This window comes from Falco peregrinus, chromosome 1 (genome assembly GCF_023634155.1).
Source record: "Falco peregrinus isolate bFalPer1 chromosome 1, bFalPer1.pri, whole genome shotgun sequence".
Classification (NCBI taxonomy): Eukaryota; Metazoa; Chordata; class Aves; order Falconiformes; family Falconidae; genus Falco; species Falco peregrinus.
Genome location: NC_073721.1, coordinates 27,683,521 through 27,697,044, shown reverse-complemented (window position 1 = coordinate 27,697,044; position 13,524 = coordinate 27,683,521). Strand labels below are relative to the sequence as shown.

At 41.3% G+C, this 13,524-nt stretch overlaps 1 protein-coding gene across 3 annotated transcripts in view; it reads right to left on the bottom strand.

The window, feature by feature from the left end:
• The window catches only part of LOC101919371 (heparan sulfate glucosamine 3-O-sulfotransferase 1-like), a 61,362-nt gene extending 49,794 nt beyond the window's left edge, over window positions 1–11,568 (bottom strand). For 2 of the 3 annotated variants that reach the window (XR_008744942.1, XM_005238940.4), the window contains exon 1: window positions 10,630–11,021. The gene's annotated coding sequence lies outside the window, so the exon portion shown is untranslated. Of the gene's footprint in view, window positions 1–10,629; window positions 11,022–11,215 lie in introns of those variants that run through there. The other variant, XR_008744948.1, reaches the window with a different exon arrangement.
• Between the last annotated feature and the right edge of the window lie 1,956 nt (window positions 11,569–13,524).

Genomic DNA, 13,524 nt, shown 5'->3' with positions numbered 1-13,524 from the left:
ATCAGTATATATAATATTATCTGATTATTTTTTAATGGGAATTTTACACACTGAATATTAGATTTTTTACAGAAACAAAACAAAAATGCTTTTACAGCATTTCCTTCTAGTGCAAGCTAGCACAGATTTAAATATCTCCCAGCAGGCAATATAGAGCTATGTTCGATGCTTGTGTATTTCTATTGGCTTCTGTTTGATTAAAGGGAACCGATTCATTATAGAAGCAAAGTAGAACAATACCTTGCAGTACTAAAGCACAATACTCTGTGCATATGGCCATACAAGGATTCAAAAGAGAAGTGATTTTGAGAATGCTCTTTTCTGAATACCTGATTACCTGACTTTGAGGAACGACTCTTAGGTTAAGATTTTTATTATTTCCATTTCTAAAACTCCATAAGTAATTATCGTAACAGCACTCTTTTCAAGATACATTTAGTTATGAAATTTCTGTTTTCTATCACTGACACCATTTATGCTATCAGGATACAGGAGATAAAATACGAGCATAAAAAGCCAGGTATCCAAACATGCAAATAAATGTTCCAAACTTCCATAATTTTGCTGAGGGGAGATTAAAAAAAGGGGTGAAAACAACAAAAACATTCAGCTCTCTAACCTGCTAAAGAGGCCTAATCTCTAGGGATTTTTTCAGTGTACAGGCATGGATCTTACTTTATGATCCAGAAACTTGGAGCTAACATAAGAATGCAGTAGAGTATGAAAATAACAAGCCTTTTCTTTTTCTTCATTCTCCAGTGCACATGTCAGATTCTGAATTTAGAAAACCCTAGAAGCACAAAAGAAGTCTACACATTGTAAGAGTATTTCATTAATCTACTATAGGAGGGGAGGGAAAAATATCCCAGCTGGAAAATCAGTGATGCACAGGTTACCAAAACTACTGGAAGACTCAACATTTTATAGTACAGAACAAAATCAAAGCCATAAAATGAAATTCTGTAAATTAAGTAAACAGATTAAAAAACCCCAACAAAACACCATCTAACTGAACAGCTATTTATTTACAGAATAAACTAAATGTAATGTGATACAAAGGAAGCAGAGTCGGATCTTCCTGAGACTGGCAGTACCTAATGTTTGGGGATTAGGTCTAAAAGATGTCCAACTGTTGCAACCCAGGAAAAAAAAAATCTTAAATGCTTATTTTCATATTGCATCTTAGGAATCTATCACTAAAAAGTGTCAAAGTTGACAGTTGCAAATGATTTTCCATCTTAAACTTGACAGTATTTCCCTCTACAAAAGGTACAGCAGGAAACACGGTGGTGTAGGAATTAATGTGAGGTAAGTCTCAAAGATGCTTGAGAATCCAGCTATTATAAGACACGGACTTTTTTATCCTAAGAATTATCTATGGCTCTTTCATATATGACAAGGTCACAAGATAAAATATTTCATTACAATATCTGTCTAAGGCTTATTTTAAAGAATTAGTTTACATAGAAACAATAAATAACAAATTCTGAAGTTACAGTCAAAATTTAATTTTTTGTATTTTGTGTTACAAACTATTGTTTACAAGGCTTGACGACCCTCTCATTTAGTAAGATCCGCTTACTGTATAAAATGCACAGAACAGCTTAGTTGAGTAATATGGCATTTTCATGGCTATGTTTTTAACTAGTTATGCCAAGGAAACAGATGACAGCTACTTTCTTTTTAATCTAACTGTTGAAGTAAAGCTGTAAACCTTTTCCTTCCAGAAATAATCCTCAAACTGATTGCTGTCAACTGACTGCTGGAGGGAAAGTCTGTCAACCAAGGAGGGTGGAGACAGGGAAGACACTCTTTCCATGTATTACCACCTTTTTACAAAAATGGAAGCTAAATCTGACATAATCTTTGTAAACTGAAGATCTGTTCTGTATGAACCTTTAAAAAATTGTCCTGTATAGTAGCCAACACATTAATTCAGAAAAAACTACATCTGACTAGACTCCATTATCAAAGAGATACGATGTTATTCAAATGTTCAGAATGAAACCTTTTATCTTTGTTCCTTAAAAACGAAGGCACATCTTGTAAAGAGCTGATTTTGGATACTGAGGGGTATAGTCTGCCCTTTATAAACTTCAAACAGATTTATATAAAATTCAAACTCCTATCAGATTTCTAGGTCTAGAATATATTTGCCCTATACCATTCGTTTGTAGAAGATCACCTACCTGCTTCAGACCGTGTAATGAAGACCATTAATGACTATAAAAATAGTTTTGTACCTAGCAACCACTACATAAATGTTAAATTATGATAAAGGACAAAAGTACCCCATTTTCTCTCTATCCAGAAACTAAAAAGTTATGCTCAATATTTGGGTTACTTTATTCACTCATGTCTAAAACCCACCATCTCTATTAACTGGTATTTTGCCGTATCAACACAATCTGTCCACCTATTATCTTACTTCAGATTTTTTCAGATATCCACTAAGATCCCTCTGTAAATAAATACAGAATTATTAGAACACATTTTCTATGGACAATCCCTGCAAAAAAAGGAAAAAGTCTTCCATTTGCAGGTTATACAAAGTTTAATTGGGGACCTTCTTTTCCCCTTTAAAAATTTCTTAAGATGACAGAAAGGTAAGGCTTTACTTGCAGAGACTTAAATGTAATACTCAAAATGGTTGGTTAGCACTCTGAAGAATCATAGTAGGGAAAAAAATATTAAATAAATTTCTCCATTGTTCTGCAGGTAACGTGTAACATTTTACCTAATAACTCTATCTGCATCTTCTATAGTTGAAAAGGATTACAAGTTAAACAGATGTACACTTAACAGGAAATTTTAGACAACAAAAGGAAGAAAAAAAAAGCAATTATTTTTCTGAAATTCAGATTACAAACATATGAATTTATGTTGATTTTGGAAATAAAGGTAAAGGCTAGAGCTGCATACTTGCACCGGTGCACATCAGTACTTTTTTCCGATTCCCACACATTCACTGCTGCTTAGATGCCAAGAGCCATTTCTCTCCAAATTCTGGAGGCATTCTAAGGTGCCTCAGTCACACAGAGAAGTAAAATTCTTCAATTTTTCTAACAGAGTTCCTACAGAACATGAATTCAGAACCAAATTGCAAAGACTAGATTGCTCCTCGAAATCAGTGTCAAGGTATTAAGTTGAAAGTGTAGTTAGCTAGTTAGCTCATCACTGTGTCCCTAGGACACCGTTATCTCCACTTCAAGGAGGAGGGGGAAAAAAAAGAGAATCAGCAGTTTCAGTATCTTAAGTACTATCTTTTGCAGTATTCTGTAAGTGGAAAGCTTTCATGTGATGAAAAGGTTCCTTTTCCTCATTCTTCTATGCACACACACATACACAAAGAAAATACAGGTTTTTTAGTAAAAAAAAAAAATAAAAAAAAGGCACCAGTGACTTGATAAGCCAACAGAAAACTTCTGTTCATGCAAGACAATAAATTTTCCTGAGACAAAACCGCTTAATACTAGACCAAGCTCAAACAGAGCACTGAGTATCACCCTGGAAATCTTAAGCTTTGCTTACAATTAGGGTAGTCCAGTGTCTTTTGCTCGCTGCTTCCGGCAAAGAAGGTGAGTTTGACATAGCAAGAGAAAATGTGGAATAGAGATGCAATTTTTGAATCAGAAAAATTCAGAAATTTTAAATTTTTTTCACCACCATCTGAAGCAAGCATCTATTTAAAAGCCCTTGCCTTTTTCTAACATGATACACAGTTGCTTCAGCTGAATTAGTCTGTTTAAGCTTCGTGAACTCCAACCATAGCTTGTTTAATTCACCTCCATTTCACAATCAACTTCAAGACTACACATTTCAAAATCTCTGTAGCTATATAAAACCCAGAGGGTCCTTCTCCCTTACAAATGAGGAGGAGAAATAAATTTAATGCAAAAAAATGCAGTGTCTATACTTGACATATACACTAAAACATAGAGAAAAGGACAACTGTCAGTGTGTGTGTACACACATACCAGTGCTGTTAAATCAGAACAAGACCGTGAAAAGACATTTTTACCTGTAAATTATCCTGGCCACACAGCAGTAGTAATCTACATTACTACTGATGAAGTGTGGAAGTGGGGGGAAATGAAAACTCATGGAACTGCTGGGCTCAGAGGACTGTGATCAGTGCCACAAAATTCAGCTGGAGGCCAATTACTAATGGTGCACCCAGAGGGACCAATGCTGTTACACACAATGTTTTCCTTAATGACATGCATAATGGGACTGAGCGCACCCTCAGCAAGCTAGCAGACCATACAAAATTGGGAGTAGTTGTGCTGCTACTCAGAGGGACCTCAACAGGCTGAAGAAACAAAGTTCAGCAACAGGATACACACATTCCTCACCAGAGAGAAATAATCCCGTGAACTACTAACAGGCTAGGGACCAACCAGATGGAAAGCAAGTGGGCAGAAAAGGATGTAGGGGATCATGGTCAACAAGACATTGAGCATGAGCCAGCAAAGTGCCCTTGCGGCAACGAAGGCCAACACCTTCCTGACCTGCAGTAGGAAAAGCATTGCCAGCAGGCTTAGAGAGGTGATCTTTCCCCTCAGCACCAGTGAGGTCACATCTGGAGTAGTGTGTCCAGTTCTGGGCTCCCCAGTACAAGAAGGACATGGACATACTGATGTGCATCCATTAAAGGGCCACAGACATGACATGGGTATTGCAGAATCTGTCATATGAAGAGAGGCTGGAAGAGCTGGGATTGTTTAGCCTGGAGAAGGCTCAGGAGGGATCTTTTCAGTATGTATAAATACCTGATAGGAGGGAGAATAGAAGACACAGATTCTTCTCAGCAGCATCCAGTGAAAGGAGAAGAGGCTGAAGGCATAAACAGAAATACAAGAAATTCCCTTTTGGCACAAGAAAAAAATATGTTTCATGTGAGGATTGTCCAACACTGAAACAGGTTGCTTAACGAGGCTGTAAAGTATCCATCCTTGGTGATAATTCAAAACCCAACTGGACACAGCCCTTGGCAACATGCTCTAGGTGACTGTTTCGAGCAGGGGGATTGGACTAGATGATCTCCAGAGGTCCCCTCCAACTTTTCCAGTTCTGCAATTCTGTGGTTATATAGCCATCTGATCTTCTGTGTAAATAGCTCCATTACACATATAAAGGCAGACTACAGTTATTTAGCATGATAATGTTAATGTCTTATCCTGAATTTTCAATGTATCACTTGACCTACTCTGCTTTCCTCTCTACAATTGAAAATTTCAATTATGAAGTAAGAATAATACTACACCATAATTTCCATGGAAATCTTGCTGCACTTTGGGGATTAAGCAAAATCAACACTAATGAAAGTTTAAAAGAAATGTTGCAATCTCAAAACGCAATAAGACTAATGCAAAATACTATTTATATTTTTAAAAATGAAACATTTTAAAAATAGTTGTTTCAAAACCACACTAACTTAATGAAATGTACCTATATTCCTATTCCAGCTTGTTTTTCAAGCCATTGCAGCACATATGCCCCTTTAACAGCTTTTCCACTTACTTCAAGTTTCAGTTAGAAATACCTACTTCATTAATACAAAGGGCTTTCTTCTCCAGGCTTAAAAACTTCCAAATCTATTTGTTAGTTTTAGCCAAGGGGGCTTAACTGCATTTTTTTTCCCCTATAGAAATGTCTTCAATATTTGAACAGAATAGATTCTTAGATTAATAATTAGAAAAGCTAAACCTCTAAAGGTGCATGAAAGGGTACTGGCTTTCTGAGGCTACAGATGGAGGTGCAGTCCCACAGCAATATTAGCAAGAGATTCTAGTTTCCATTCAAAACTTGGTAGGCAGCAGGAAGCCTGATAAAGCTCTGGTAACTGTCACTTGTTTCACACATCCCAGTAGAAATAAGGACTGGATTGAAAACAGGAACCTGCTTTAACAGAAAAGAAATGTCTACAAAAGCAGGAAAGACACCCCAGCAAATGAATCCTGGAGAGATTCTTTACTTTTGAGGTCAAGGAAACTTGAATGTAAAACTGAGAAGAGGGCTTCAAAGCCCTTTCACCAGCAAGATGTAATTGTCTTCTGTGGAGCCACATGAACCAGCTGTTTTTCTGAAGTAATATACAGAGACCTACAATATCTTTAAATAATTTCAAAAAACTACTCATCACAAACATAGGTCAGTCTATTATTTAACTGAATAACCTAAGTAAATTTTATATTATGCAGTCACAATTACTACTTTCTACTTCTCTAGTGCATTTTCAGTAGTAATTCAATGACTCAATTTTCAAGTGTTGCGCATGTCATCATGAAAATCCCACTATATTCCACCTCTATCTCATTTGATTGTTAAGTCCCAAGAAAACACCATCTGAGCAGTTGAACACAATGGACAATAATTTTAAGGGGGGGAAAATGGGGAAAGAAAGAAGCGGTAGGGACACAAAACTGACTTAGAATGTTAAACCAAGTATTAAAAAAAAAAAAAAAAAGTATTTGGATCAGCCCCCTGCTCTCAACAACTAAGGCACAATGGCTACTCAACTATTAAATCATGCCTCCTCCCTAGATTATGAATGGATTGGCCACAGGGTTGGAAATTTACAACGAACCCACTACCATCAACAGAAATATGTAGTGTACTACCACTTTTAAACAGTGAATAGCAAAAAAAAAAGCAAGATCAAAGTGGAGAGTACATTGGAGAGTAGAAAGAAGTGGTACTTAGGTAAGAGAGAGGCAAGTCACCTAGGCAACTGTTATCCTGACTTCAATATATGAAAAGTTGGGGTTTTCTTTTTTTCAACTGAAAGCTAATTAACAATAAGGAGGACAATTTAAAAAAAATCAGGATAATTTCAACATAACTTCAAAAACACATATTAGTCTGGAAGAAATAATTTAACTTTTAAAAGCAAATATTAAAGCAAACAAAATCCAGAGTCCAATCTTTCCAGATTTCAGCAAAGAAATTGACACGGTATCACCCAGCAATTATTTACTAAGTTGGAATAGACGGGGTGTAAAGTGGACAGAAAACTGAGTAATGGTGACATATTGAATAGATTTATTTAAAATCCTTCTTCAGACTCACCTTGTCTGTGAATACAGCAAAAAGTAGAGGTGTTTTGATAAAAACTGGTTACAGGAAGCTGTGTCCCCTTGATACAGGGGAGGCTTTTGCTAACTTACAGAAGAAATTGAAGGACTACTGAGATAGGCATATTAGAAATGGGAAAATATTTAGCAATTCTTCAAAGCCACATGATTACAAACAGCAGAATTTCTGTGATTACATGGTGTCTTACCATTTGAGAGCAATAGGAAAAGAGAAATCACATACCCGTGTCTAATTTACTACAAGAAGATTAAGCCAACCTGGCATACCTTTAAAACAAACTTGATCTTCAGCAATATCTGATAAAGTATTTTCAGTAGACCAAGTGGAACATTAGCACTATTACTCAAGGCTGAAGAAACACTTCAGGTGTGAGGTGTTTGATGCAGGTGAGGTACATTCAGAATTCAGGAGAATCAAGTTACTAGGCTCTGTATCTTCCTATTTATCCTGTTTTACTAGACAAACTGAAAGGTGCTTGCTTTGCTTGCTTGATCCTAGCACATAAAAGCCAAGGAAGGCACATGATCAATGCTTATAATTCATTGAGGGCTACACACCAAGGAAGGAGTTGTTTATAAATAACAAAAAATATTGAGATATTAAAAATCAGGAACCAAAAGAATGCATTTAGACTATTCAAAGTTCAAAGTTCAAGCTTTAAGCATTAGGAGACAGATTTTTAAACATCTTTCCAGAAAGAGCAACAGGCTAAAGTACTTCACTGGCTTTCAGGTAGACTGCAGTGACTTTATGACTGGGATTGGGTAAGACTGTTGCCTAACTCAGAAAGACCTTTTCTTCAGCCCTGAGTTACCACAGTGAAGAACTGCCCCCTGTTCTGCTCTCCCACTTCCCAGTATTTTTGTTCCCATTAAAGTTCAACTGGGGCTGTGAGAAGACTACATGCAATTTTTTATCTTAAAGAGAAAACAGTCTTAAGACTTAAACCCCTACCAATCTAGCTTGCCTGTTTTTATAGATTACTGCATCAAAGCAGATGACTAGAAGCTCTCCTTGAGATCAAAAGATTTAATCAGCAACTAAACAGAGCAGTGCACTGCAAACATACTGAAATGATATTGCCTCTTTAGGTCTTCATTAAATATTTGTCCTCCTTGCCAGTTTAATGGATTCCTGCTTACTACATGAACAGCCAAAAAAGGAATTTAATTGTACTCTGCATATACATCTCAAATGCTGGCACTACCCTTTCTATGTTGATATTGCTATCTGAGAACTTCACATAAGCTTCTGCTAGGACATACAGCTACCTGCACTCCTCATGACAGACTATTTTTTATGTTAATCATCGAGTAACCTGTTCAAAAGTTTTCTTATGGCAGTGCGTAATTCAAAAACAGCTACAGAAAAGAGCAAGGGCATATTCACATGACTACCAATACGGACCAGTTACTACATAATTATTTGTATAGCATTAAAAGAACATGAAGCAGTGTTGCAGACATCCAACTCTTCTCCATTCCACTTCTTTCAAAGCTACTTCTATCAAGAAACATGCAGCGCAATGTCTTCATGATTCAAAAAGCATGCTCAACCTGTTGCAAATGTTGAAGAGGCAGGCGGGACTGTCGTTCGCTGATGTCACCAAGCCCACAATCCATTGTATCAAACACAATCAAGTCATTACTGTACACACAACAAAGTCCAGTGACTGTAAACACATTTCCCTACATCCTTCTGCCTGACAAACGATTTTTTTCATTTTAGATTAGAAAATAAGCAAATGCTTTTCCAATGTAACTTGATCCACACTTGGGCAGCCAAACATAAATTTTACTTAAAAACATACACTGGGCTGAAATTTAAGCAGTGACAGAAATTGTTCAAACCCCTAATTTTTCAGAACTTCCATGTTATCCACGTATGACCTACATAGCCAAAGCACTGGCCAGAACAATGCTGGATACATAGAAAAAGTATTTCTACCACAGTGCTATATCAGACTGATAAACATCCACCACTTAGCGTGCTTTGGTCACTTCAGGGAATGTTGTTCATGACAATTTCCAGTTACAGAAGAATCCAAGAAAACAAACTGCCCTCCTGTTTAAAGTTCAAAGATGATGTCAACCGTTATTGACTGTCATTTGACCTCTACCATCTTTTTTTCAGTGATAAACCAAATCCTCACCAACAAAATTTCTTTTAACTGTTTTTTTATGGACTGAGGCTGACACCTTAAATGTCATAAACAGCTGTATATGTGAGTATGATTTAGTTCAACAACGACATGCAGTCTTTGATTTGACAGAAAGACTCCAATTCAAAACGTTTTTCCCCCCTCTCACTAGTCTCCTTTTAATTTTTTGTTTTTATTTCTGGCTTGTGCTTATTTTTGGCTCCCTTATTTTGTTGCTGTGGACAGTCACATGAAAACTACTGCATACATGCTTGTTTTCAAAGTAAGCATACTGAGTGGTTAGCCTAACTCATATGTTCTTGCTTACCTCATAGATTTCTGGATTATTACTAGTTTATTCTACTTGTATAGCTCTCTTGCCACACACATATGCACACTTTTACAATAAGCTCACAACTTATGGAACTTGCAAATCACATGTGCCACTGTAGAACACAAACTCCTTAATTCCCTCATTCTGATGACATGACTTAATGCAATGTACAGGCTCCATCTATAACACACATCTTTTTAACCAGAAAACAGTATTTTTACATAATTGGAACAAAAGAACTTAATAAGGTTTGCCATTTACAGTATTATGAAAAATGTTAGGCTACTAAAGCAATTAACCCCAATGTAAATTGGTTCCATCTGAAGTGACAAAACCTTAAGTCTAGTTTTGCCAGCAACAAAACTAGTCAAATACATGAAAGTCACTGATGTCATAAAACTAAAGTATTAATCATTTCTACAATATGAAACCATCATCTTAGCAGCCTAAAACCCTCATTTCCTATTTTGTGAGGAAACACCTGCTACAGGAATAAATATCCCTAAACACAAACATCATTCTGAACAGTAGTTCTCCCCAGTTCAGCTCATTTAACACACATGTGTCAAGAACTATTGCAGTACTGCCTCAGAGGCAGCTTGCTAGGTTCCTGGAAGTAGCTTATCACATTTTAATTTTTTTTTTTTTAAAGGGTGGCAGTAAAGCAGACATCATACAGATTTTAGTTGCTGTAGTTGAGAAAGTCAACCTTTTCAATGGAATTTGTGGTCTCCCTAGTCCAAGTTTTCTCTATTCTGTATCTCAGAAGATACGGTTTTGTACACACTAAAAACTGAAAGTAAAATTTGACAGCCTGGTCATTCTCAGTCTTCCCATGTGCTGCAAAAATAGGAGGACATATGTGATTCTAAAGCATCATCCTTACGCTATCGCCCACTTCCAACTTGCAAGAGATTTCAGGCTATAACGTGTAAATCATTACTACGTGCACCAACAGTACTTTCCATTTAATCAGGACAGAAGAAAAATCCCCTCTACAATTACAATAAATTACTACAGTTTAGTTTTAAATGAAATTACATAGTTTACATCTGACCTGAGTTTCAGTCTTTTCCTAGTGGGAAATACAAATTCAGCATTCGGGTACATAATCCTCAGCGCTCAGCAGCCGACCCGCCGCGCACACTGCACATGATTTATAGCCCCTCCGGATTCAGGCGACGAGTCTCGGCGGAGCAGGTGCAACGGGATACATTTCCCTTCCTTCAGAGACCGTTCCCTCCTATGTAAATTGACTAGCGAGCCGTCCTCAGCCTGGCGGCGGCGGGGCAGGCGCAGCGGAGGGACGGGCAGGCCGGGGTTCCTCAGGCGGAGCGGGGCGGGGGGGCCCGGCTGTGGGCGCTGCCGGAGCCGCCGCGCCTCGGACGGCGCCGGGGCCGTGAAAGCGAGCCCGGCTGCGCGCAGCGGTGCCGAGCGCAGCTCTTAAACCGCGGGCAGGGTCCGGGGGGAGCCTCGAGGGTGTGAGGCGAGCACCCCCCGCACACCCGCCCGCCCGCGCGTTTCTCTCCCCCCTCCCCGCAAGTTAGAAGTGCCCTGCCACGCCATGCTCCCCCCCGCACCCGCCAGCCCTACCCCTCCCCTGGCTGCCGGGGGAACGGGGAGCGACTCCCGACGCCTGTTACCTCCTCCGGAGCCATGGAGAGCGGTGCGGCCGCGGCCTGGGCTCGGCGCGGCTGGCGACGGCGGCTCCGCACCGGAGCGCGGGGGCCGGCGCTCCGCTCGCTCCCTCGCCCCGCCGCGCTGCGCCGCGAGCCGGCGGCACAGCCCGCTCCGCGGACGTGCGTTAACGGCGGCCGCACCGCGGTGAATTCACCGGCCCCGGTGACCGGGGTGGGGATGCGCCCCGGGTGGCGGGGGGAGGGGGGAGGCGGGGGCGCACGGAGCGCCCCTCCTGCCCGCGTTCGCCCCCGGCGCGGGGCTCCGCCGGCGCGGAGGTCGGGGAGGCTGCCCGCGCCCTGCCGGGTCTGAGGGCGGGGGAAGCCGCCCGGGCCGGTGAGCGGGCGCCCTCCCACCCGCGCCGCCGGCACCCCGGGCTGCCCGGCCGGCTCGAGTCGCCCCACGCGCCGCCCGCGCGGGGAGCCGTTAGGGCGCAACGGGCGCGTCACGCGCGCCCTCAGCCCGCCGGCCGCGGAACCTCGCGCGGGAGCGGGCGGGCGGCGCGAGGCGGCCGCGGGGAGTTGCAAAGGCTCCGCAGCGGCTGAACGCCGCGGGCCCCCGCTCGGCGCGGAGCTGCGCCCCTCTCGTCCTCCGGCTGCCCGCGGCCCGCCGGGTGCCTCGTCCGCGGGGAAGCGCCCCAGCCCGCGCTGCCCGCCTCCCGGCACCGGGGGGTCGGCCGGGCAGCACAAGCGTCCCCGAGGGCAGCGGCGGCTCAGCAGCCCTGTGGCCGTGCTCACGTTAACAGGGCAGGGCTCGCTTTGTACGAAGGCGTCCGTCTACCCCATCGCCAGCACCAGCCCTGCTAAAAGCTCGGCCGCTGGCCAGCTGCTGGAGCCGGGTTTCTCCGTGCTACGCACCCCGGTGTCCGCGCGAGCGGCTGTGCCCTGGTAAGCAGCAGCACCGACCCCTGCCCCGGCCCGGCGGCGCCGGCCTCGGCCGGGCCGTTACTACCTCTGCTGCGGGGCAGCGCGGGCCGCTTCGAATACTCTCTGTTGGAAGCTGCAGTACGCTGGAATTGGCGTTTCTTCCCAGCAGGGATAAGCAACCACTCAGATGTTTAGGCTTTCAGAACAGCTGTTGAAGGCAGGAGCCCCTTTCCATGTCTCTGCTTTTGTTTTCCACTCAAACATAAGTAGAAGTCCTTCAGGTCCACCACCCCCCTCCAGTACTTGCTACCAGATGTAGTCTACAACACCAAGCAAAAGACACTCTCCCGTACAGCCACCTTTTAATCTCAGTCAGGTAGCTCCCTTATCAGGTGATGAAATTTGTGTAGAACAGATGATTTATCACCTATTTTTTATTACCTCTTCACCTCATCTATAAAACCAGGCTTGCCTACCTGGTAACATCATCATGCTTTGAGGGACTGTGTTTGAACAGGATGTTATCAAGGTTTAGCAATTCTTTATTGATCGTGTGCCAGGAGCAAAAGTTTCTCCTGTCACCTCTTGAGGATTTTAGATTAGCAAAGAATTTTCAGCCTGACACAGCTATATATAGAGATTCCCAAGAATCAAACAGAATTCATAAGCTTTACATAGATCCCCCAAATTGTCATAAGCCCTTGGTTGGATAATCATAGGCTATGAGGATTAAAGCTGTGTAAAGAGGAAGAGGAAAATAAATTGAAAAGGTAGAGCACTTTTGTGGGAAAAAATCATTTACATGATATTTTATTGTTGTTTTTCCTCTCACATTGTGCTGTGAATTTTTGTGTTACTTGTCTACAAGACAGTAATTATTGTAACTCCACAGCTGAGGCTGCATTGTGGTTTGCACTTACAGCAGGACTAAAATCTCTCCACTTAATATTTGAATGCTTATATTTAGACTACACATTTGGCACAATAGCATCTGATAATTACAGCTGAATTTTCTTTTAAACATATTTATTTGGCTTCTATAGAGAAAAATCCCAATTGTCCTCTTTTTCAAAATGTTCACATTTTTGTCACATTCGTGAATTCTGAAGGTTCCCATGTATATTGCAAGCCATTCTTACTGTAGGATAAGAACACAGGTAAAGCTGACTTTGAACTTTTAAGATTAAGCATATGAATTCATCCCAGTATTTGTCACAGCCCAATTAAATTTGGCAAAGATTTGTCAGAGAGCGCTGCTTCTGATTTTGTTTTTAAAAGTGTGTGTCCTGGATTAATATTCTGATGAAGTTTTCTTTTAATTCTGGTGCCTGTTTTTCAGGTGGATTTCATTTTCTTCATTGTTTTCTGACTGCTTCTGGATATATCCGCCATATTACTTCACTACACTT